This window comes from Orycteropus afer, unplaced genomic scaffold (genome assembly GCF_000298275.1).
Source record: "Orycteropus afer afer isolate SDZICR_OR568_19922 unplaced genomic scaffold, OryAfe1.0 scaffold00163, whole genome shotgun sequence".
Lineage (NCBI taxonomy): Eukaryota > Metazoa > Chordata > Mammalia > Tubulidentata > Orycteropodidae > Orycteropus > Orycteropus afer.
In genome coordinates, this window is record NW_006921750.1 from 5,721,528 (window position 1) to 5,748,092 (window position 26,565).

The window sequence follows — 26,565 nt, forward strand, 5'->3', positions numbered from 1 at the left end:
GACCAGGAACAGGGAAAAGAAAAAGAGGAAAAAAAGAAAAAATTGGGGGAGGGCATGGCAGGCCACCCAGGCTCCATCAGAGCACACAGACTGGGATCATGTTCCTGCAGGCTCAGAATGTGGGTGGGAGTGGAGGATGGCTGCACTTTCATTCACCAAGCGGGTGTAGGGTCTAAGAGGAATAAGGGGAATGTCTCACCTTTCCAGCTGTCCAGGTCCAGAATGTCCTTGTGGTTACTGGCAAGTGGAACTTGTTCTTCTTAAGCCCATGGAATCTGGGAGAATGCTGTTGCTTTAAATATCCAAAATTTTCATGCCGCTTGTAAACAGTCAAAGTGGCTATGCCCCCAGACAGGCAAAAGTCCACAGCTTAGCCCACCTTCCTCTTCGCTGGTGTTTCGCCTTTTATTCCCCAACCAGCAAAGCAGTCCTCCGTGGAGTCCCTGGCTAGCAGAGCTGATTTTTAGGTTAATTCTTAGGTCCTACTACCACCCGGCAATCTCCAAGCTGTTTGTTCTGTCAGGATCAGTCAAGATCGCTGCCAGACTGCAGCTCTGTATGTCTCCGTTTTTGGTATTTTCATGCAAATTATTCTGCCAGTTGGAGTTTAGTTCACTTCTATATCCTTCCCTTCAAGGCTCAGGGGTCCAGGATTATCTTCTGTGTCTGTGTTAATTGGTTTCCCTTTGTTGAAGAGGGTCTGTGCAGTCTTTCTGCCTATTCCACCATTTTATGGCATCAGACACTGTTTTCTTGTGATCCACAGGGTTTTACTTGCTAATTTCATGAAATAGATCATCAGGCCTTTCTTCTCAGGCTGCCTTAGTCTGAAAGGTCTGCTAAAACATGTCCACCACTGGTGAACTTGATGGTATTCTAAATGCTGGTAGTATAGTTTCCAACATCACAGCAACATGCAAGCCACCACAGAATGGCAAACTGGTAGATGGGTCCAATGACCTCAGTGAGTATTATCTTTCATTTTACCTAAAACAATGATTGAGAAACCGTGTGTTAAAGAATGTGATAAAATGAACAAAAATATTAGGAAAATTAAGAAAAAGGATGTTAAGGACTGTCAATAGTGACAATAAAATCTCCTATATTTCCCCGAGAAGTCTAATGAATTTTTGATGCATAGTTCTAGGCATGAACAGAACTGATTGGGTACTAACCTAATTCTAAAGGAATGAAAATGTGAATATTTGGAACAACCCAAAACTTTTACAATTATTTTTTCCCTATCTCATAGTAAAAAAAAAAAAAAAAAAAACGCCATCAAGAAGATTATGACTCACAGCGGCCCCCAGTGGGTTTCCAAGACTGTAAATCTTCATGGAAGCAGATGCAGATTGCCTAATCTCCTTCCTGTAGATTAATTGGTGGATTTGAATGACCTACATCGTTAGCATACAAACGTCTTACCCTCTATGCCACCAGAGCTCCTTATTGTGTAGTAAGGATCATCTAAATTTATAGTATGCTTAACAAGTGAGGATTTTAGAAAATGTATCAAATTGATGGTATTTTTGAGTCTAAATTCATACTTGTATTCATTAACAACTATTTTAAAAAGAATGTTGGGATATAGGAACCCTTTTTTCCTAGTTTTCTCTTCATTACTACAATCTGCCCCCCACACACACCCTACTCCTCAATTACTTTTTGTTCTTTTCTCTGTAAAACTTGAATAGTGTAAAGATTTTTCCTCTAATTCACAAAGGGTATCTCTTTGTGAAATTTCTGTCTATCTCTTATAATGGGAAAATGCTCTCCTTGACATCCCCTATACTCAATTCAATGTTTCTGTCTTTCATATGAGCAGTATTTGTAGGTCTAGTTTAGTTTCCAATCACATTCTCATAGCCTAAAGTAGATGATAGCTTAACTGGGGTTTCTTGTAGCTCATATTGGTATGAAGGCTAGGATCATTACCAAAATCTTATGAGAATTATCAGATATGGCCTACAATACCCAACAACAGGGCTAGCATATTCCTCTGACCTACATTGCATTTCCCTAATCCAGCATATTGTCCAGCAATTTCTACTGCGTGCAGGTTCTTGGTAGTTTGATAGGGCTTTGATTTTTAACAGTGCCTCTTGAATTTTTCTTCTTACCTCCATAAATTGAGTGGGTCAACTAGTAAGAATCCCTGAAATTTTACTCTCTTGTTTTCATAAGCACTGACTTTGAGGGGAAGGAATTGGTTTGAAGCGGCAGCACATCACACCATCATCTATGTTTCTTTCTTTGGCAACCGAATTAGAAAGTTTGTAATGTAAGATCATACCCTATACCTTCTTTTGTGCATTTTCTAATGTGTTTTTGGCTTTTATTTAAATATTCATTTCTTTACTGATAGGAAAAAAGACTTGTGATCTAACCTTATTTACCTAGAAGTTCAATTTATTTTCAAATAGCTGAATAGTTTGACATAAATGTAGCTTGAGATTTTAAATATTAAGAGAATATACATATTAAACATTTTGTCTGTTTATGTTTTACAACATAGAATTATGATACCACAAGAAATTATGAAATTCAAATGAAGACATGTTCAATAGGAAAATGTTTTGGTGCTTTGATAAAGTGAGTAAGAGTTGACCAACCCAACTGCTAACTGAAGGCTGGAAGCTTGGTTCCAGCCAGATATGCGCCTGGAGGAAAGGTCTGGTGATCTAATTTCAAAAAAAATTAGCCATTGAAAAAACCATACAGAGCACAGGTTTACTCTGATAAACATGGAGTCACCATGAGTAAGAGTTGAATTGACAACAACTGGTTTAATATGCATTCAAACATATTGTATGTAAGGTAATGCATTAATAAATCTTTTTTTTTTTTTTTCTTTTACCTTTAAAAGCCTCCTTCATGCTGAGGTGATGTGTTGTTGTTAGGTGCTGTTGAGTTGATTCTGATTTATACTGACCCTATGTATAATACAATAAAACACTGCCTGTCCTGCAGCATCTAACTGATCATTGCCATGGCTGGGCCTGTTGCTGCAGCCACTGTTTCAATACGCTTCATTGAATTACTTCTTCTTTTTCATTGACCCTTTACTTTACAGAGCATGATTTTCTTCTTCAGGAACTAGTTCTTCCTGATACTATGTCCAAAGTACTAGAGCTAAAGTCTCATCATCGTTTCTTAAAGGAGCATTCTGGCTATATTTTCAGCAAGATAAATTTGTTCATTCTTCTGACTGTACATTCAGTATTCTTCAACAACACTATAATTGAAATCCATCAATTCTTCTTCAGTCTTCCTTATTCATTGTCCAATTTCACATGAGTACGAGGCAACTGAAAATTTCAAAGCTTGAATCAGGCACACCTTAGTCGTCAAAGTAATGTCTTTGTTTTCTAACACTTTAAAAAGGTCTTTGCAGTAGATTTGCTCAATGAGATTTTTTGTTTGATTTCTTGACTGCTCATTCCATGGGTGTTGATTGTGGGTCCAAGTAAAATAAGTCTTTGATAACTTCAATATTTTCTCTGTTTACTATCATGTTGCTTATTGGTCCAGTTGTGAAAATTTTGTTTTCTTTATTTTGAGTTGTAATCCATTCTGATGCAGTCTTCAATCTTCATTAGTAAGTACTTCAATGCCTCTTCATTTTCTGCAAACAAGATTATATCTTCTGTATATTGCAAACTGTTAATGAGTTTTACTCCAATCCTGAAGTCACATCCTTTATCATATATTCCATCTTTTTGTATTATTTGCCCAGTATACAGACTGAATAATTATGGTGAAAGGATATAATCCTGATGCACACCTTTCCTTATTTTAAACCATGCAATATCTCCTTGTGCTTTTCAAACAACTGCTTCTTGATCTATATATACTTTCTATGTAAACACAATTAAGTGTTTTGGAATTTCCCTTCTTCACAATGTTACCCATAATTTTTTGAGGATCCACATAGTCAAATGTCTTTGGATAGTCAATAAAACACAGGTAAACATCTTTCTGGTATTCTTTAATTTCAGTCAAGATCCATCTACAATTAGCAATAATATCCCTCACTCCACATCCTCTTCTGAAACTGGCAATTCCCTGTCAATGTATTACTGTAACCTGTTTTTAATTATCTTTAACAAAACTTTACTTTCATGTGATATTAATGATTGTTGTTGTTGTTGTTATGTGCCGTCGAGTCGGCCCCGACTCATAGCGACCCCTCCTTGGGTTTCCGAGGCAGTATCACTACGGAAGTAGGATTGCCCAACCTTCCTTCCGAGGAGTGGCTGGTGGGTTTGAACCGCCAGCCGTCTGGTTAGCAGGCAAGTGTCTTAGCCACTATGCTACCAGAGCTCCCGATATTAATGATATTGTTTGATAATTTATGCATTCTGTTGGATCACTTGTCTTTGGAATGGGCACAAATATGAATCTCTTCCAGTCATTGGGTCTGGTAGCTATGTTCCAAATTTCTTGGCATCGATGAATGAGCACTTTCAATATTGCATTACTTTGTTGAAACATCTCAATTAGTATTTGGTCCAATCCTCAAGCCATGTTTTCTGCCAATGCCTTCACCACAGGTTGTACTTCTTCCAGTACTATTAGTTTTTGATCATATGCTAGCTCCTGAAATGTGTGAGAAGTGAGCAATTATTTCTTCTATAGTGACTCTGTGTACTCCTCTCACCTTTCCTTGATACTTCCTGTGTCATTCAATATTTTTCCCACAGAATCCTTCAATATTAGAACTTGAGGAGTCAGTTTTTTCTCTAGTTCTTTCAGCTTGAGAAATATTAAGCAAATTCTATTATTTTGATTTTTTTAACCCCAGATCTTTGCACATTTCATTATATTTTACTTTGTCTTCTTGAGCTACTCTTTGAAATCTATTCAGCTGTTTTATATCACTGTTTCTTCCATAAACTTTAGCTACTCTTTGTTCAAGAGCAACTTTCAGAATCTCTTTTGACATCCATTTTGTCTTTTCTTCCTTTCCTGTCTTTTTATTTACCTTTTGCTTTCTTCATGTTTGATATCAACCTATAGCTCATTTTGTCTTCAGTTATTAGTGTTTAATGCATCAAATTTATTCTAAATATGGTCTCTACATTCAGATACACAATATTATACTTTGACTCTTGTGGACTTATTTTAGTTTTCTTCAGCTTCAACTTGCACTTGCATATGAGCAATTGGTGGTTTGTTCCAGTCAGCTCCTGGCCTTGTTCTGACTGATATTGAGCTCCTACACCTTCTCTTTACCCAGCTGCAGTTGATTCAATTCCTATATATTCTTTCCAACAATGTCAACATGTAAGTCACCATTTATGTTGTTACCAAAAAAAAAGTATTTGCAATGAATAAGTCAATGGTCTTGGAAAATTCTATAGTGTGATTTTATTTCTATCAATAAGGCCATATTTTCCATTACTAAACCTCTGTCCTTGTTGCCAAATTTTGCATTCCAGTAACCAGTAATTATCAATACATGTTGCTTGCATGTTTGATTCATTTCAGACTGCATAAGACTTCTAATTATCCTAGATTCATACTTCGTACATTCCACATTCTAATTGTTAATGAATGTTTGCAGCTGTTTCTTCACATGTTGAGTCATACCACAACAGCAAATGAAAGTTCTGAAAACTTTACTCCATCCATGTCATTAAGGTCTCTCTATTGTTACACGGCAGCTTTTGTTGGTGTTGCTGCCATTAGGTGCCTTCAAGGAGGCTCTGACTTATAGCAACTTTACGTACAATAGAACAAAACACTGCCCGGTTCTGTGCCAGCCTCATAATCCCCACTATACCTGCGCTCATTGTTGTACCCATTGTGTCAATCTATCTCATTGAGGGCCTTCCCGTTTTTTATTGACCCTCCACTTTACCAAAGATGATAAACTTTTCCCGATAAAGGTCACTTCTGGCAACCTGACCAAAGTAGGTGAGACAAAGTCTGGCCATTCTTGCTTCCAAAGAGCATTCTAGCTGGGCTTCTTCCAAGACAGATCTATTAGTTCTTTAAGCAGTCCATGGTACAGTCACTATTCTTCACTAACACCACAACTCAAAAGCATCAGATCTTCTTCTGTCTTCCTTATTCATTGACAGCTCTCATGTGCATCTGAGGTGATTGAAAATACCATGGTTTGGGTTAGGCTTCAAAGTCTTCAAAGAGACATCTATGCCCTTCAGCACTTGAAGGAGGTCTTTTGCAGCAGAATTGCCCAATGTAATAAGTCTTCTGATGTCTTGATTGCTGCTTTCATTGATACTGATTTTAGAACCAAGTAATATGGAGTCTTTGACAACTTTAATCTTTTCTCTATTTATTGTGATGCTGGTTATTGATCCAGTTATAAGAATTTTATATATATAGACCAAGAGAGAGAGAGAGAGAGAGAGGTGAAATCCATATTGCAGAGTGTAGTCTTCAATCTTCATCAGTAAGTGCTTCAAGTCATCCTCACTTTCAGCAAGCAAAATTGTGTCATCTGTGTATTGCAGATTGTTAGAGAGTCTTCCTCCAAAACTGATGCCACATTCTTCTTCATATAGTTCAGCTTCTCAGATTATTTGCTCAACATACAGATTGAATCAGTATGGTGAAAGGTTACAACCCTAAAGCACTCCTTTCCTGATTTTAAAGCATGCATTGTCTACATGTTCTGTTTGAATGACAGCCTCTTGGTCTATGTATAGGTTCCTCATGAGCAGATTAGTATTCCGGAATTCCCATTTTTCTCAATGTATCCATAATTTGTTATTATCCACATGATCAAATGCTTTTGCATAGTCAATAAAACACAAATAAACATCTTTCTGTTATTATTTGCTCTGACCCAAGATCTATCTGACATCAGCTATGGTATCTCTCATTCCACATCCTCTTCTGAATCCAGTTTACATTTCTGAAAGTTCTCTATCAATATACTGCTGCAACCATTTTTTAATAATCATCAGTAGGATTTTACTTGCATGTGATATTAATAATATTGTGTGATAATTTCCACATTCTGTGGGATCACCTTTCTTTGGAAAGGGTACAAATGTGGATCTCTTCAGTCAGTTGGCCAGGTATCTGTCTTCCAAATCTCCTGGCATGACCTAGTGAGTGTCTCCAGCATGTCATCCATTTGTTAAAAAATCTCAATGAGTATTCTATCAAACCTGGAGCCTTGTTTTTCTCCAATTCTTTCAGTGCAGCTTTGACTTCCTCCTTCAGTACAATTTGTTCTTGATCCTATGCCACCTCCTGAAATGGATGAACATTGATCAACTCTTTTTGATATAGTGATTCTGTGTATTACACCCATCTTCTTTTGATATTTCCTGCATCATTCAATATACTGACCATAGACTTTTTCAATATTGCAACTTGTGGCTTAATTTTTTTCTTCAGTTCTTTTAGCTTGAGAAATGCCCAGTGTGTTCTTCCCTTTTGGTTTTCTAACTCCAGGTCTTTGCACATTTCCTTATAATAATTGACTGTCTTCTTGAGCTGCTCTCTGAAATCTTCTGTTCAGCTCTTTCATCTTGTCTTTTCTTCCATTTACTTCAGCTACTCTCTGTTCAAGGGCAATTTTCAAAATCTCTTCTGACATCCATTTTGGTCTTTTCTTCCTTTCCTGTCTTTTTAATGACCTCTTGCTTTCTTCATGGATGATGTTGAGGGCCTTCCCCCTTTTTTTTAATGACGTTTTGTGATCTCAACACAATGTCATTCCAAAATTCCCCTGGTTTACAGTCATTATACAGGGGGAATATAATCAAGGCCATATTTTCACTCTTGTGGGCTTCCTTTAATTGTCTTCAGCTTCAGCTTGAACTTGCATATGAGGAGTTGATGATTTGTTCCACAATCAGCTCCTGGTCTTTTTTTGACTGAAGATATTGAGCTTCTGTTGCCACAGGTGTGGTCAATCTGATTCCTGCGCACTCTGTCTGTTGAAATCCATGTGTGTAGCAGTCGCTTGTGTTGTCGAAAAAAGATATTGACAATGAATAAGTTGTTGGTCTTGCAAAATTCTATCATGTGATCTCCAGCATTATTTCTATCACCAAGGCCATATTTTCCAACTACTGGTGATGCTTCTTTGTTTTCAACTTTTACATTCCAATCATCAGTGATAAGTAACACATCTTGATTGCATGTTGGTCAATTTCAGACTGCACAAGTTGGTAAAAAATCTTCAATTTCTTCATCTTTGGCTTTGGTGATTGGTTAATAAATTTGAATAACAGTATTAACTGTAGGCGTATGTATATTATCCTATCACTGACAGCACTGCACTTCAGAATAGATCATGATACATTCTTCGTGATGATAAATGCCACACCATTCTCTTCAACTTGTCATTCCCAGCATAGTAGATCATTTTGTTGTTGTTGTTATGTGCTGTTGAGTCAGACCTGACTCATAGCGACCCCTCCTTGGGTTTCTGAGGTGGTATCACTATGGAAGTAGATTGCCCAACCTTCCTTCTGAGGAGTGGCTGGTGGGTTTGAACTGCCAGCCTTCTGTTAGCAGTCAAGTGCCTTAGGCACTATGCTACCACAACTCCCATAGTAGATCATATGATTGTCTTATTCAGAATGGGCAAAATCAGTTCATTTCAACTCACTAATGCCTAGGATATTGATCTTTATGCATTCCATTTCATTTTTGACAACTTCCAATATTCCTAGATTCATATTTTGTACACTCCATGTTATGATTATTAATCGATATTTGCAGCTGTTTCTTGTCATCTTGAGGTGTGCCATGTCAATAAATTGAAGTCCCGAAAGCTTTTCTCTATCTATGTCATTAAGATCTTCTCTACCCTAAGGAGGTTACTGTTCTGCAGTCATATTTTGAGTGCCTTCTGACCTAGGGGCTTATCTTCTGGCACTATATTGGACAATGTTTCAGGGCTATTCATAAAGTTTTCCAATAATATATCGGATAGTGTTTTACTGCTATTCATAATTTTTTTTTCTGGCTAATTCTTTGAGAAATGGATGGCCTCTTCCTTCTTCTGAGTCTGTCTTAGTCTGGAAGCTCTGCTGAAACTTGTCCACCATGGGTAACCCTGCTGGCATTTGAAACATGAGTGGCATAGTCTTCAGCCTCACAGCAACACAGAAGCCACCATAGTAGGACAATTGACAGACAAGTTTGTCTCCCTTAGCTGTTTCAAACCTCACTTCCCCAGTCACAATTTGAGTGTCTTCCAACTGAGATACTCATCTTTTGTCACTATATCAGGCAGTCTTCCACTACTATTAATAAGGTTTTCACTGGCCAATGATTTCAGAAATAGATTGCCACTTCCTTCTTCCTATTCTCTCTTAGACTGGAATATTTGCTAAAACCTGTCCACCATGGATGACCCTGTTCATACTTGAAATACCAGTGGCATAGCTTCCAGCATCACAGTATCACATAAACCATCACAGTACAGTAAACTGAGAGAAGAATGGTGGCCAAATGAGGTAAAGAACATAAAAGACCTTTTCATTAAAGGAGCTGAGAATAAAACTGGCTAAAACAGTTTGAACAACTAACTATCCATACTTGTGCTTTGCTCTTCTGTAGATCCCAAAAATTTCTTTAGTAAGCATGCCAGTGATTATGCATGAGAAGGGGAAAAAAAAAATCCCTATTAAAAAGAGAATGATTTTATGATGTCTTAATTAGTAAATGTAATAGAAGAAAAAGTAATATAAATAAATAGGTCCTCATATCACACTGAACATAAAATACAAATTTCAGTCAATAAAGTTAATCTGGGTGAACTATTTCAAAACTTTCATTTAATTTGAGAGCTGTGAGAATACTTCCTGATCTAAGGATTAAAAGCAACCTGAAGCAAAACATCCTTTCTGTGCATGCCATTTGACCTTCATGCTTTTGGAGATCACTGTCATCCTCTGCCACCACATTGGGGTTCTACTGGGGGGGAGGTCAATCCTTTTTTTTTTTTGAATTTTTATTGTGATTTCAGTGGAAGTTTATAGAGCAAATTCATTTTTCATATAGCAGTTCATACACATTTTGTTTCATGATATTGACAGCAATCCCCACCAGAGAAAAAAAATCAAACCTTAAGTTCTCATAATGAAGGATTCTATGGGGGGAGAAAAAAAAAAAAATATATATATATATATATGAATGACACAGGAAGTATCAAGGGAAGATGAGAGGAGTACATAGAGTCACTATACAATCCCCACTTACTCCTTGTAGTCACTCTTCCCTATGGAATTCTTTCCTATGCATTCCTGCCCCCCTGAGCTATCTACCTGTGAAAATACTGCCCTTCTGATTTCCTATAGTTGATTATTCTAAGGAGTGTATATACCTGGTGTAACCATTCACTCTATATGTCTGTCCATTTTTTGGCTGAAAGCCATGGGAGTCAATTCAATTCCAGGCTTAAAGGGTAACTATGGACCATAGTTGTGGGGGTTTCACCGGGCTTATCAGACCAGTATGCCTGGGCTATCTTATGATTTTGAGTTTTGTTTCACATTTTTATCTCACTCTATCTGGGATATCTAACACTGATCACTTTCTGATTGGCTGACAGTGGTAGCCAAGCACCATCTAGTTCTTCTGGTCTCATAGACATATAGGTTGTGGTTTGCATGGTCCACTAGTCCCTTGGACTAATTGTTTCCACATGTCTTTGGTTTTCTTCATTCGTCTTTGCTCTGAACAAGGAGGGACTAATTGTTGAAACTAGATGGCCACTTGTAAGCTTTTAGGACTCCAGTCACTACTCACCAAATTAGTATGTGGAGCAATGTTTTTGTGCGGTGTATTTGTCAATTGAGCTTGATGTCCTCATGACCATGGTCCTGACCCCGCAAGTCCAACAACTCACTATGTCAGGGTGGTTGACTTTGGCTAAGAAGTTATCATAGCTTTCCCACTGTTAGTTCTATTTATATGGGCAATCTTACAGCACATAAAAATACATATGTAGAAATATTGCCTGCCAACTTTATATATATCTATGGGTATATTTTCTTTTGGCCAGACATACCTGATCACTCAGCCTGTCTACTCATGTATCTACCTGTATGTTAATCTTTGTTGTTACTGATAATACAACATTGTGTATGTTAAAAGTGTTTATCATTGTTGTCCATACATCTTGTGCATCTCTCTGTGTCTTCCTTTTCCTTGGTGTTATTGTGTTGGTCACTCCTTTTTGGTATGTTGCCTTTTCCTTCACCCAAATCAATAATTGTCTCTTACCTGTCTGGAAATTTTCCCTCCCTTCTTTCCATCCTTGGTAACCAACAAAGAAAGCTTCCTTCCATATATAAATCTTTCCTTGACTTTTAAAACTACTAAACTAATATATTATTTGTCCTTCTAAGATTGACATATTTCACTCAGCATAATGCCCTCCAAGTTCATCCATGTTATGGAGTATTTCAAGAATACTACATTATCCATTATTCTTTAGTGTTGATTAGTATTCCATGGTGTTTTGGTACCATAGTTGGGTTATCCATTCCTCCATTGATGGACACTTAGGTTGTTTCCATTTCTTTGCTATTGTGAATAGTGCTGCAATGAACATAGGTGTGAATATATCTATTTGTGTCCTGCCTTTCACTTCTTTAGGTTATATATCTAGTAATGGGATTGCTGGATCAAATGGTATTTCTATTTCCAACATTCTAAGGAATTGTGATACCAATTTCCACCTTGGTTGTATCATTTGACAGTCCCACCAGCAGTATATGAGAGTCTCAATCTCTCCACATCCTTGCCAGCATTTGTTATTTTCTGTCTTGCTGAACTTTGCTATTAGTGCTAGGTGAGATGGTATGTCATTGTTGTTTTGATTTGCATCTCTCTAATGGTTAATTATTGTGAACATTTCTTCATGTGTTTGTTGGCCACCTGAATATCTTCTTTGGTGAAATGTCTGTTTATGTCATTTGACCATTTTTTAATTGAACTGTTTGTCTTTTGATGTTGAGATGTTGGCATTTTCTATACATTTTAGAGATAATTCCCTTGTCAGATATGTCATTGCCAAATATTTTTTCCCACTCTGTAGGTTCTCATTAGACTCTTTTGGAGAAGTCTTTTGATACACATAAGGCTTTAATTTTTAGAAGATCTCAATCATCAAGTTTGTTTTCTTCTGTTTGTGCATTTTGAATTATGCTTGATAGTCTATTCATAGGGAGCTCTGGTAGCGTAGTGGCTAAGGCACTTGACTGCTAACCAGAAAGCTGGCGGTTCAAACCCACTAGCCACTCCCCGGAAGGAAGGTTGGGCAATCCTACTTCTGTAGTGATACTGCCTCGGAAACCCAAGGAGGGGTCGCTATGAGTCAGGGCTGACTCGACGGCACATAACAACAACAAAACAACAACAGTCTGTCTATTCATGCCATATATTAGGGCCCTAAGTCTGTTCCTATATTTTTCTTTGATGAACTTCACAGTTTTATGTTTTACATTTAAATGTTTGATTCATCTGGAATTAGTTTTTGTGTATGGTGTGAGGTATGGATCTTGTTTCATTTTTCCACAAATGGATATACAGTTTTGCCAGCACCATTTGTTAAAGAGAGCACCTCTTCTCCATTGAATGAATTTTAGCTCTTTGACAAAAATCAGTTGACCATAGGGGCACTCATTGATTTCTGGGTTCTCAATTCTGTTCCGCTGGTCTGTTGGTTAAACTGATATCAATCTGTTTGACAGGCTGTTTGCAGCTGTATAGTAGGTTTTGCGATTGAAGTGTATGAGACCTCTGACTTTGTTCTTCTTCAGTAGTGGTTTGCTTCTCTGAGGTTGCTAACCTTTCCATATATGGGTGATCAGTTCTTAAGATTATTTATTTGAAGGTTTAAAACAATATCTATCTATATTTCTATTATATTAAACAGAAAATTGGTGGAAGTTTTTTTGTAAGACTTATATTCAATCAAGTTGGAGTTATATTCTGAGTTGTGAGCTTTCTAGAACATTTAATTAAGTTTCACTTTTAACAAACTGAGGGTCATGGTTTCTATTGTAATCTTCTCCTTTGTAAACTCAGGTCACATTTTGACAAATCACTTATTAATGAGGATGTACAACGTTGATTCAGTCTGACTGGAGGCTATTAAAAAACATTAATGGAATAAAAGAGATAGTAATTTATCATTGATTATTTTAATGGTGCTATTTTTCAAGCCAAATTCTGTATTTTAATATCATTTGGGCCTATGGAAGCTCTGTAGTTTCTATTGAATAAAAATATATATAATAGTTGATGTGCATTAGAGTATACAGAGCCCTGGTGGTGAAGTGTTAAAATGCACAGCTACTAATCTAAAGGTCTATAGTTTGAAACCAGCCAGCCACTCCATAGGGAAAAGATGTGATAGTCTACTTCCATAAAGATTTGCTACATTGCAAATCCTATGGAACAATTCTACTCTGTCCTACAAGACCACTATGAGTCAAAATAAATTTGACTGCAATGTTTTTTTCTCTCTCTCTTTCTTTCAATAGAATATAAAATATTTAAAAATCCAAAACCAAACCCAATGCAGTTGAGCCAGTTCCAATTCATAAAGACCCTAAGGACAGTGTAGAACTGCTTGACTACTAACCTAAAGGTTGTCAGTTTGAATCCATGCAGCAGAAACAAAGCCTGGAGATCTACTTTTTTAAGATTACAGGCATTAAAAATCTTATGGGGCACTTCTACTCTAAAATATCTGGAGCTGCTATACTACTGAAGAGGAAAGGCAGGAAAATTCCACCTTTATCAACTCCTTGTCACAAGACACTACCATAGCACTTCCTGTCTCTGACTTAATCACCCAGAGTTTGGTCAAATTTCATTTCTGGATGCCTGGAGTCAGCTGTAGGTGCAGGAGTCTGCACAACTCTCTGTACTGCATACCACACAACTGCTCTTTCTCTCTTTCTCTCTCTTCCCAGTCCCCTGTGAGCAGGTCACAAGCTAAAAGACTCTGTCCTTCATTGATTGCCCATGCCATCTTTCCCTAATCATCAGCCACACAGAGTTGGTCTCTTCACTAGTTAAGAGTGTCCTACCTGTCACTGCTGGTTCATTGCCCTCTTTGGATTCATTGATATTCTCTATAAAAAGGACTGACAAAATTCATGGAGACTATTACCAATTCTTGGAGTTAACTATTTATTATAACCAGAAAGGCTGGAAACAAGGAGACACATTGGGCAAGATCTGAGAGAGTTCTCAGCAGCATGAGGCTTCTATTATTCCCAGGGATATGTCACATCCTCTCCCATGTATGGCTGTTCTCATCAATCCAAAAGGTACCAAAGAGAAAGTTCTAAGGCCTAGGGTCTCATAGCCATTGGTGCCTCAGTGAATATGCATGACTAGAGCCTTAATTTATAGTTTTGATTGATCCAATCATTGAATATACATTGTTGACTATATCAGGCACCACAGCTATCTTTCTAAGTCTTGTTACCAGGATAGGGCATATGTAGCCCCTAGTCATTTATCCACATATTTTTTTGTTGTTTTGTTTTGTTTTTTAAATACATTTATAAGTTAAAAACCTTTATTACACAAGTTTAAGTGTTACCTGCAGTGTTATAAAACAAAGGTACCTTGGGTTCTGGCTAATTCCAAGGGATGTTTTTAGAAACCAGAGATAAGAGTCCAAACCAAGGTCTTTGTCCAATAGTTGCCATGAGCTGGAATTGATCAGGCAGCAAAGTGTTTGAGTTTCAGTCTTGATATATATAACATATTCATTAATTTCATTACAAAATGTTTCTCATATAATTCCATAAATATTTTTAAGCATTAAATGGATACACAGGCATTGTAAATAAATACAGAATGAATAAGAACTATAGTCCTTGCTTTGGGAAATATTGAGTCTACATGTGAGGAAATCAAGATGTGAAACTATGAAAATATTTAAACATATATTGATCAAACTATCCAGGTAATGTTACATGGAAAGTCTTGAATCTCAGCTTGATTACTGATAGTCACTTGGCAAGTGGCCTTGGGCAAGCATTGCCCTTTCATGACCAAGTTTTCTCATCTTCACTTTACTCCTAGAAAGGTTCTCTCCTTAGGATGACTCTATAGCTATGAAGTGTCTATATGGCCCCTGGGTTGGGGTATATTCTTAGTCACTAAGTGTTTCCTATCCTTCTCCTTCCCTCCATCCTTCTAAAGCCTTACACCAGGAAATCTTAGATATCAGTGTACTTCATTGGAAGTCCAATTCAAATCCTTGTGCAGGGCCAGAGACTACAGTGAGCAGGCCCTTACAACATAGCCTGGGATGAGCAAGTTGTGAATAGTTTACCAGGAGCAACACAATGCAAACGGTGCAGGATCTTGTCTCAGCAACGACCAGGCCATCAGTGGTGAGTTGAAGTGTGTCTTTATGCCTGTGGTTAATATAAAGGAATGCAGAATGTTTCCTCTGCATAAAGATCCCCTTCAGTCCCCTGCATATTGCAATACATGCTGAGCGAAAGGGAAGAAACACAGAGACTTGCTAAGTTCTGGGGACTGACTCTCTAATTCATTCTGCTGAATGGCAACCCAAGGAACTGGTGATTTATAGCTGCAAATTATAGTGTTGTTCATTAATGGTGATTATTACTTAGCCCTGAAAAAAATTATAATCAATGTGCTGAAATGAGAACACCTACACTGGTCACTGGCTGCTCAACTGCACACTTTTTCAACTGCCTTATTTTCCATGGTAAGAGGGAAAACAAAGAAGGATGCTAGGGGTGAGCTCTGTGGAGAGATGTACATCTGGCCTTGCTGAGACACTGCAGAGGTTTCTGTCAGGCAAAGGTATACAGGCTCAGTCTAGAACCTCTCTGTTCCCACTGCAGTAAGAAAGCTGTGTTTGAACACTTCCCCAGAATGCATAGATTGTTTCCATGGACAGGAGTTATGACAGTCAGTAGAGTGATAAAGCACAGTGCTCTGTTGGGCAAGCCTTCAGTGGCTACCGCAGGCTCCATGCCTGATTACATCTCAAAAACTTCCAAGAGGCCACCTCCTACAAAATGAAGACTTAACTTTTTCAAAAGTAGAATAGATGGCCAAAACATGACATTCCAGCTTCTTTGTTAATGCCACACTAAACATCTATGAATGGTAAATTCCCAGGCAAATGGATATCCATTTAATTTCTGTCACTGTTTTTACTTCTGGAGACAACCTCCCATACTGACAGATGGGTTCTTTACTATGACATAATACTCCTGGTACTGTTTCTCATACAGTGTGTGTGTTTCTGTTTGTGTTTCTGTGTGTGTGTGTGTATTCTTTCTTTATTTATTTATTTTTGCAAGGCATGATCTATGAAGTATGAATAACAGTGAGGTTTCCCTGCCATTCCATGATGGAGCAAGAGAAAGGAAGCCAACAGAGTGTAAATCTTTCTGGAATAGATGGGTCTAGAAAGAGAAATGCTTTCTTGGGTTGACTCTAAGATTTCTATTAAGGGGATCAGAATTAGGTACTTTTACATCATAGTTGTCATTCTTTTGAAAGAATGGATGGTAAATTTTATTGTTGAATTTTCAATTTAGTATGGATAAGGGGAGCTCTGGTAGCATAGTGGCTAAGGCACTTGACTGCTAACCAGAAGGCTGGCGGTTCAAACCCACCAGCCACTCCCTGGAAGGAAGGTTGGGCAATCCTACTTCTGTAGTGATACTGCCTAGGAAACCCAAGGAGGGGTCGCTATGAGTCAGGGCTGACTCGACGGTACCTAACAACAACAACAACAAGGGAAGCCAACATATATGTACACTTTGATAGGAAAAAGTGATAGACATTATGTTGGAGAGAGATCAACAACAGTTAAAATCTCATTATGTCCTCTTAACTTCTGGATTTTTAACTACCTCATGCTCTACCACCGCCGATCATTCAGTGGATGTTTGTGCACTGTTATGATGCTGGACAGGTTTCAGCAGATTTTCCAGACTAAGACAAGCAAGAAGGAAAGGATTGGTGATCTACTTCCAAAAATCAGCCAGTTAAAAACCCCTGGACCACAATGATCCAATCCACAATCATGAGGAGAGCATAGGACAGGGCAGCATTTAATTGCTGGCAGCATAAGTCAGGGGTCGCTAACAGTAACAACAACAAGTAGCTGTAAAACATAGGCTAAGGCTTTATAACCAAATGTGAGTTTATGAAAACTGGTAATTTGTTTGACAATGATTTAGTGGACTATCACTCACATAATTTTAATTTTTAAATACATGAAAAAAACTTTATGTTTTTATTATTAAATGACATTCCTGAGCACACAGTATGCTATGTTTGCATATTTCTTAAGAATTTAAATATTGTAGCAAATTTTCTAATCTCTACGGGTTTCTGATCTGCTGTCTCTATGGAAGTAGATTGCTCAGTCTTCCTTCTGAGGAGTGGCAGGTGGGTTTGAACCACCAACCTTCTTCCTTCTGAGGCATGGCAGGTGGGTTTGAACCACCAACCTTCTGGTTAGCAGGCACTATACCACCAGAGCTTCCCCCCCCCTTTTTTTTTTTTTGGTTTATGGCAATAATACAATTGAGTGAATTTTGACACTTAAAAAAAAAAAAAAAAAGATAAATACCCAATTTCCCTGGTGTGATTTTGGTTAATCTGATAAACCCATATGTAAATATGTTATATACAAATGTGAATATTTTTAAACGATATATCAATGAAAACTATCTTAGGCCAATTCTATGGCTTAAATGATACTCACTGACCCCAAGCTAGACTGACAATATTTTTTTAATCCTATATATAGGGGACTCATAATATAGATAAATGTATCTCTAATTTACCACAAATTTTAATTTCTGTGATATATGCATTCAATAAACATTTATCTCATTATTTTAAAATGAAGAGATTTGTAATGAAAATATTCATAAAATTGTTGTATTGGAGATGCCCTAAGCAAGATTGTCTCAGATGCATAGCACAGTGGATTTTCGTTAGATGAAGAAGCCAAAAGAATGTCTCATTAGGCATGGTTCCATGTATATAAGACCTTAGAATGGGTAAAACAATACCGTTGGTATTTGAGTAGATTGGTTACAGTATTTTGTTATTGTTGTCGTTGTCTTTTCAGAATAGAGCAAACACAGAAATTTCTCTGCAGCACTGGAACAGAGTTCCTATAGGTCTTTCTCAAATCCTCCACCTTCATGGTATTTGTTGTTGACAGATACTGTTGAGTGGGTTGCCTCATGCACAATGAGATTGAACCATTGTGATCTGTAAGGTTTTCTTTAACTAATTTTTAGAAGTAGATCATAAGGCTTTTCTTCCTAACCAATCTTAATTTGGAAGCTCCACTGAAACATGTTCAGCATCATAGCAACATGCAAACCTCCACTAGACAGACACCTGTTAGTTGCAAGCATTGTGGTTCAGTGGCCACATTTTTGCCTTCCATGGAGGAGATCCCACTTTGGTATTCAGAGATAATACTCTTCACTTAAGAGATATGACTTAAACATATGCATTTTAAACATAATTGAACAATTCAAGGACCTCAGAAATGGCATTAAAAAAATACAGAATAAACTGTAATGATTGACACCATACCGACTGGAAAGCATATTGACAAAATCTCCACTTCTCTAAGGAAGCATTGCTTATATTTTCCTTGAGGAATGTAATCATATTCCTGAATTGATTGAGATTTAAAGGACATTATCAGTAAGGAATTTGATAAGGGGGGAGAAAATACAGTATGAGCTTAGTATTAGTCCACTACAGTAGAACTGAAATAATTACAGTTCAGGTCCTGATTCCATAATATAATGCCAGGGTGGTTGGTTGAGCTCACAAAGTTATCATTTCCTCATTCAGGCTATGGCTTTAATGACTGTCCTTATGACATCTTGACCAAAATAGGTGTCAGTGGCTAAAACAATGCTTCCTAAGGAAGACACAGGAATGAGATAGAAGTGACAATTCTAAGTAAGAATGCTATACTGCCTGGTGCTCTCATTAGATTCCTGTGCAGGGTCGTCAGTGTATCAGCGATAGATGGCCAATTTCCTAGTTAAATTTGAAATAGTGGAACATTTGTATAGGTGGACCCTCAAACTATAGTTATGTGACCTCTCTGCTATTAGTCCTCATCCCATTCTTCTGATAGTCCTAGAAACTCACCCTCTTTCCTGGTGTTTGGGGCTCTGGCTGGGCTTTATTTCTGATAAGTTTCATCATATTTTGGATATACAGATTACCCCAGTTACTGTCAAGTGAACTCTGACTCATGGAGATCCATGTGTCAGAGTAGAACTATGCTCCAGAGGGTTATTAATGGGTGGTATTTTTGGAAAAAAGATCACCAAGTCTTTCTTCTTATGTGCCTCTGAGTGGTTCAAACCTCCAACCCTTTGGTTAGCAGCCAAACAGGCTAACTTTTTGCACCACTTGTTGTTGTTGTTGTTATGTGCCGTCGAGTCGACCCCCGACTCATAGCGACCCTCCTTGGGTTTCCGAGGCAGTATCACTACGGAAGTAGGATTGCCCAACCTTCCTTCCGAGGAGTGGCTGGTGGGTTTGAACCACCAGCCTTCTGGTTAGCAGTCAAGTGCTTTAGCCACTATGCTACCAGAGCTCCTTTTGCACCACTTAGGAACTTCCTATCCCAGATTAACTTCCTAAACAACCACCAATGCTGATTTCTTCTGTTGCCCAGAGGTCTTAATGTTGAGCCCTTAAACACTCTATGCAAAATTCAAAAGCCAATGTTTTCTCAGACTGAATTTAGCAGAATAAAATGAAATAAAAGCCTATGATTCTGGACTGGACTCTATTGGGTTTAAATTAAAGACTACATATTTACATTTTCCTTGAGTTCTTTTAATACCATAGCAAAGTAAGAATCTAAAAGCTGACTTTCTCCCTCTGAAATATGTTCTGATCACAAGTGACAGATTAAAAATAAATGGGTACCCTATATAACTTGGCAAGATGGGACAATCTATAGCAGGTTTCACAAAGATTTAAAGTTTTATTTCCATATATTATATATTGTAAACATTCATAGAGGCTATGAAATGTATGTGGAGAAAGTAAAGGTTTCTAAATAGCCCTGAATTTGAGACTTGGTTCAATGACTTTCTCACCAGAAGACAATCAAAAATCATTTTTATCTTTCTGAGCTTGTTATCATGTAAAATGTATTAAAAAATTAACAAGTTAAAATGTTATTTTATGAATTAAATAAAATATTAAATTATTAGCATTTATGACATTGACACAGGAAGGTTGTTTGGGGAAGTAAATTATATCCTCATTGATGGATAGTCCAGATAATATGGGGCTACTCTAATCATTTCTACTAAGACCTGAGGCCCTGATTTTTTTTTCCCATATTGTTTTAATTGTTATTCTTGTTGTAAGTGCTGTCAAGTCAGTTCTGACTTGCACAACAGAATGAAGCATTGCTTGGTCCTGTGCAATCCTCATAATCATTGCTATGTTCTAGTCTATTTTTGCAGTCATTGTTTCAATACATCTCATTAAAAGACTTCCTCTTTTGCACTGACTCTTTATAAAGGATAATGTCCTTCTCCAGGGCTGGACCCTCCTGATAACATATCCAAAGTAGGTGAGATAAGTCTTGTCATCCATGCTTCTAAGGATTATTCTGGATGAACTTCTTCCAAGACAGATTTGTTTGTTCTTCTGGAAGTCAATCATATATTTAATATTCTTTGCCAACAACATAATTCAAAGGCATAAATTCTTCATTGACCATCATTATCAATTGTCCAGGTTTCACATGCATAAAAGGCAACTGAAAATATTATGGCTTGGGTCAGGTGCAGCTTACCTCTCAAAGTGACATCTTTGCTCTTTAATGCTTTAAAGAGTTCTTTTGGGGCAGACTTGCCCAATGCAATATGTTGTTTGATTTCTTGACTTCTACCTCCATGGTGTTGATTATGGATACATATAAAATGAAATTATTGACAACTTCAATCTTTTCTCCATTTATCATGATATTGTTTATTGGCACAGTTGTGAAGACCAATATTTATTGTAGTTGTTATATATGTAGCAAAAAAATTGCCATTTCAACATTTTTTCACATGTATATTTCAGAGTCACTAATCATGTGCATTGTTCTTCAACCATCAACATTATCCATTTCCTAATAATTTCTTCACACTTAACAGTAGATCATTGTTCCCTAAGCAACAAACCAAAAACCAAACTCACTGCTATCGAGTCAGTTCCTATTCATAGCAACCATTTTTAGGTTTCCAAGGCTGTAAATCTCTACAAAAGTAGATCACCCAACTTCCTTATGCAGAGAAGCTGGTGGGTTTGAACTGCTGACCTTCTGGTTAGCAGCCAAATGTCTTATCCACTATGTAACTAGAGCTCTTTTCCCTAAACAATAGCTCTCCCTTTTCTTACCTGCCTGTCTCCTCCTGGAGACTATAATAAACTTTGGTCCCTATATACTTGCCTATTCTAGATAGTTCATGCATCATGTCTTTATGTGAAATAATTATGATACCTTCTGGTGGCATAGTGCCTAAGGCATTTGACTGCTAACCAGAAGACTGGTGGTTCAAACCCACCATACACTCCTCAGAAGGCAAATCAGGTGATCTACTTCCATAGAAATACCACCTCGGAAACCCAAGGAGGGGTTGCTATGAGTCAAATAGACTCCATGGCAGTGAGTTTGAGTTTTATTTCTCCCCAAATTGGAAATGTTGCCTTCATGGAGCCTCACTCTGTCAGACTGTTGAAACCTTCCATATTCCTCAATATGGAATGCACAATACCTCAATGATTGCACAATACTGAATTCTGAGAAAGACCTGAACATTTCAGACGTGAAGATTTGTGCTAGCTGTATGACCTTCCTTAATTGTGTTGAAGCTTAACTAAACTTGTGGGAAAAAGGTTAACGAGACAAATTTGCAGTGTTATGGGAATGGGAGTAGTATCATGGAAGCACTCTGTATGATATTTGGCATACAGTCAGTTCTCAATAAGAGTTTTATTTACTTCTGCACTTTTAACATGCCATCCAAATTCAGCCAAGTGCAGTATGAATACGTCCTGCCAGTTCATGTGCTAAGTTCATTTTTGGATGTGAATATTGTAGCCCACAATTAGAGAAGATTCAAACCAAAAATTCACTGCCATCATGTCAGTTCCACCTCATAGCGACCCCTCCTCGAGCTTTCAAGGTGGTATCACTACAGAAGTGGATTGTCTAACCTTCCTCCTGAGGAGTGGCTGGTGGGTTTGAACCTCCAGCTTTCTGGTTAGCAGTCAAATGTCTTAGGCACTATGCAGCTTACAAGTCAGAATGTCTCATCTCTTTTGAGTGACTGAAGCTTTCTTCCTATGCCTTGTGTTCCATAGGAAAAGATCATTACTTCATTCTCATTTTTCACCCTCTGTAATTATTGTAAATTGGCCTCAAGGTGTGATAAGAAAGATTAAGTTATTACAGAAGAAAACATTAGCCCCTAAGATGGAATTGTTTTTTGGGAAAGAATAACCATCTCTAGCGTTGTTGTTGTTGTTAGGAGCCTCGAGTCTGTTCCGAATCATAGTGACCCTATGTACAAGACAAAACATTGCTAAGTCCTGCACTGTCTTCACAATCAAGGCTGTACTTGAGCTCATTGTTGTAGCCATTGTGTCAATCTATGTCAGTGAGGGTCTTACCCTTTTAAAATTTAACATATTTATACACAAAATTATTAATGGTTTATTTGAAATTCAAATTTTAATGGGTGTCCACCATTTTATCTGTCTGCCTTATATATCCCAGGTCCCTGAAGTCACTTCACTCAGGCAGGCATGGTGCCATTCAGCTTCTCACAGAAACCCATAAAGTATTTTTTCTGGTGGTCAAAAATGAGACAGTGTGTATGTATGTGTTCTTGTTAAAAGTGAGACAAGAGAAAGACATCTTCATCTGCTTGAAGCAGCATCAACATTTCTAATGGAAATACTACCTAACTGACATGATAAATTACCTTGGAAGCCATGATAAAAAAAACCTTGGAAGAAAATGCATTGAGATATCTAAAATTTTGAAAGGAAAAAAATACCATGCAAGTATTTCATATCTAAACAGTAAAATAATAAAATAAAAACCTAGCATAATATGTATTTCAAAAAGTGAAAAAGAAATAAAGGCTTTCATAAACAAACAACATGAAGAAGAAAACATAAGCCTGAGGAGATGTGAATCTCTCAGTAAGAAATGTTAAAAGATTTTTTATCAGGAAGAAACTTGGATCCACATATAGAAAAAAAAAAAAAAAAGAAGAAAGAAAAGAAAGAGTTTTGGATAAGAAATAAATGAAAGTAACACAAAATCTTTTTTTTTTTTCTTATTCTTAATTGCTCCAAAATTAACTATTTCTTTAAAATAACAATATTAACAATATATGGGATTAATACAATATAAGGGTGCAGTGTAGTAAATTACCTGGTATGGCTTTTCTAGCCATTAGTCTTTGTAAACTCCATGGTAGAATTTGCTGTGAGCAACTGAGGAGCTTCTGACTGTAAAATTTATCCACCTGGGGTATTTCTGTTGAGAGCGGCACAAAGCAATGTTCTGGGAGGTTTGCCCTCTCTCAGGAGCTTAGAATTCTGATGTTATGCTTGGCTAGTTTGGCCACTCTGTCAGGCTCAAAAGGAGGCTTCCTAGAGGCAGAACTGTCTCTCTGACTGCTGGTTGAGAAGGACATGCTTCTGAAAGAGACATGTGCTCCTGAGAGACACATACTGCTGGGAAAGAGATGCAAGAAACATGCATTGCTGAGTGAGACACCAAGGGACATGCACTGCTGGGAGGGAGACTGTGAGAGAATATTGGTTGAGAGACAGCGGGCTAAGAGAGACTGAGCGTTTTTCCTGAACTTGAGTTGTAGCCTGGTGCTTCCCTAATAAGCCTGATAATCTGTGAGTTCTGTATGGCCACTGAAATGAATTATTGAACCCAGCAGAAAGATGGTGAGTGCTGCAGGAGGAATGGTTGTTGTCAGGGTTGGTGAAAGGGCTGGAGGGAGGTGGCATGTCTGGCCTCACAGGGATAGGCCTTAGGCTGCTGATGGTGATTCTGTCCTCTTGTGCAGTTAGAGGAGGTCAGAAGATGTGGCCTCCTTGCCCTTTTGGCAATGGGAATTGTCCTCAGGGTTGGCAATGAGGAATTGTAAAATTTCCATTATGAGGTGCACGCACTACATATGAAGTGGAAAAGTTTTATTTGAATGTGGACTTACATCGGTTTTAAATGTACATTGTAAAGTCTAAGGCAACCAAACTAAAAGTATCTTAAAAGTATAATTCCTATACTAAGAGATGAAATAAAATTTAATGAGATGAAATGCTCAACTTAAACCAGAGAAGGCGGAAAAAAAAAAAGCCTATGTCCATAAATAAAATGAAGTTATGGTTGATATTGTTACAAGCATATCAATTATAAATTTAAGTATAAATGATCAAAATGCAATGTGATAGTTAAAGGTATGAGTCAACTTGGCTGGACCTAGTTTTAAATGACTGAGCAGCTGGATGAAGTTATTCCTTATGATGAGACTGACAATCAGCTCCATGATGGAATCTACTGGAGCAGCTGAGTTGCTGTCTTGGGGAAGTGGTCTATTTTCAGTAGATAAGAAGATGTTTTGAAAAATGTCTTGAGCTTTTGGGCACATTTGGATCCTGTATTTGGGCAAGTCTTCATCTCAGTGACCTGTCATTCTGTCTGCTGATCTTGAGACTGTTTCTAGACTTGAACTAGTGGCCTGCCATGTTATTTTATAATTTTGGGAGTGTGCCATTTTACTTGCCAACCTTTGGATTGTAAACATCAACAGCCAGCAGCCACCTGAGTTAAGAGACACCTTCAGCTTCAATGGGTTGGAGGCAAGAGGAAGAGGAAAAGCCCAAGGTCAAAGGGCTTTTACCCAGCCTCTAGAGCTAGCACTTTGAAATCAGACTTCTAGCTTCCTAAACTGTAAGAGAATAAATCCCTGTTTATTAAAGTCATACACTTGCAGTATTTTCTTTAGAGCAGCACTAGATAACCAAAGCATGTACCAGTTAAAGACAGTGATTATTAGAGCTGATTAAAAATAAATAAATAATAATAATACTTTGTCTACAAGAAAGCAACTTTAATAGTGAAGGATCTTATAGGTTAAAATTAAAGAGATAGAGAAAAATATACCATGCTAACATTAAAAAAAAAACCAAAACAACAACAAAAAAAAAAATCCGTAATAAGTGTATTAAATGTCAGCCAAGTTTAATTCTGAAAAGCAAATACACATACACACACACACACACACACATGAGAAGTTAAGGCAGTATGTAATGACTGAGGAGTCAATTCTCTGAAAAGAATCCTAAACATGTATGCACCTAACAACGGAGTGTCAAAATATATGAGAAAAAAATTGATAGATGGCATAACATACTACACAAAAACATTGTTCCATATCATATTTTGGCAAGTAGCAACTGTGATCTTAAAAGCTTGCAAGCAGCCATCTAGATACAACAAAGGGTGTCTCCTCATCCAGAGCAAAGAATGAAGAAAACCAAAGATGCATGGAAATAATTAGTCTAAGGGACTGGTACATCATGATATCTTCAGCCTATACAACTATGAGACCAGAAGAAGCAGACTGTGCCTGGCTACTACTGTCATCTACTTGGAGGGGCATCTATGTCGGAGATCCTGAATAGAGTGGGATAACAATGTGGAACAAAACAAAATCATAAAAAAAGGGGAGGCAGGGCACAGGTTTGCTGGTCTGATAGAGCCTGGTAGAACCCCTGAGACTATAGCCCCTGGCTACCCTTCAGGCCTGGAATTGAACACACTCCTATGGCTTCTGGCCAAGCAAAAGACAGGCATATGAGCTGAACATTTACATTAAGTAGATATACTCTTTGAAGAGATCGATGATGGAAGAATAGAAGGGCTATGTATGCACAGGAGATAGCTGGGGGGAGAGGGCAGGACTGCATGAGAGGGAAGGACACAGGGCAGAGGTAACTATGGGGAAGAAGCGGGAGGGGAGCTGCTGCATTGTGGAAAATTGCAGTCAACATCATGAGACAAAGTGTGTGTGAACTGTGGTATGGAAGATAAATGCTCTGTAAACTTTCACCCAAATCATGATAAAAATGAAAAAAAAAAAAAGTTATAGAAACAGGTGGAAAAAACTGTTAGTAACTTATACATTGGGCAAGCAACAAATCCATAAGGATATAGTTGAACTGAACAGAACTATTAATCAACTTGGTCTAATTAACACATACAGAATATTCCTTTCAATAGTAGCCACACGAACATTTTTCTCAAGCTCAAATGAAATATTTATCAAAACAGACTGCATTCCATGTCACAAAATACAACTTAACAAATATACAAAATAATAATAATAATCATGCTCTCAAACAACAAATAAAACTAAACTGGGAATCATTAACAGAACGATAAATAGAACATCCTCCCAATATTTGGAAATTAAACAACATACTTTTAAATAGCATCTGGCTCAAAGATTA

The 26,565-nt window shown here is 37.5% G+C and overlaps 1 protein-coding gene across 1 annotated transcript in view; it reads left to right on the forward strand.

Moving 5' to 3' along the window:
- NRG3 (neuregulin 3) overlaps positions 1-26,565 on the forward strand; it is a 2,137,828-nt gene that overhangs the window by 1,937,482 nt on the left and 173,781 nt on the right. The window lies entirely within an intron of this gene.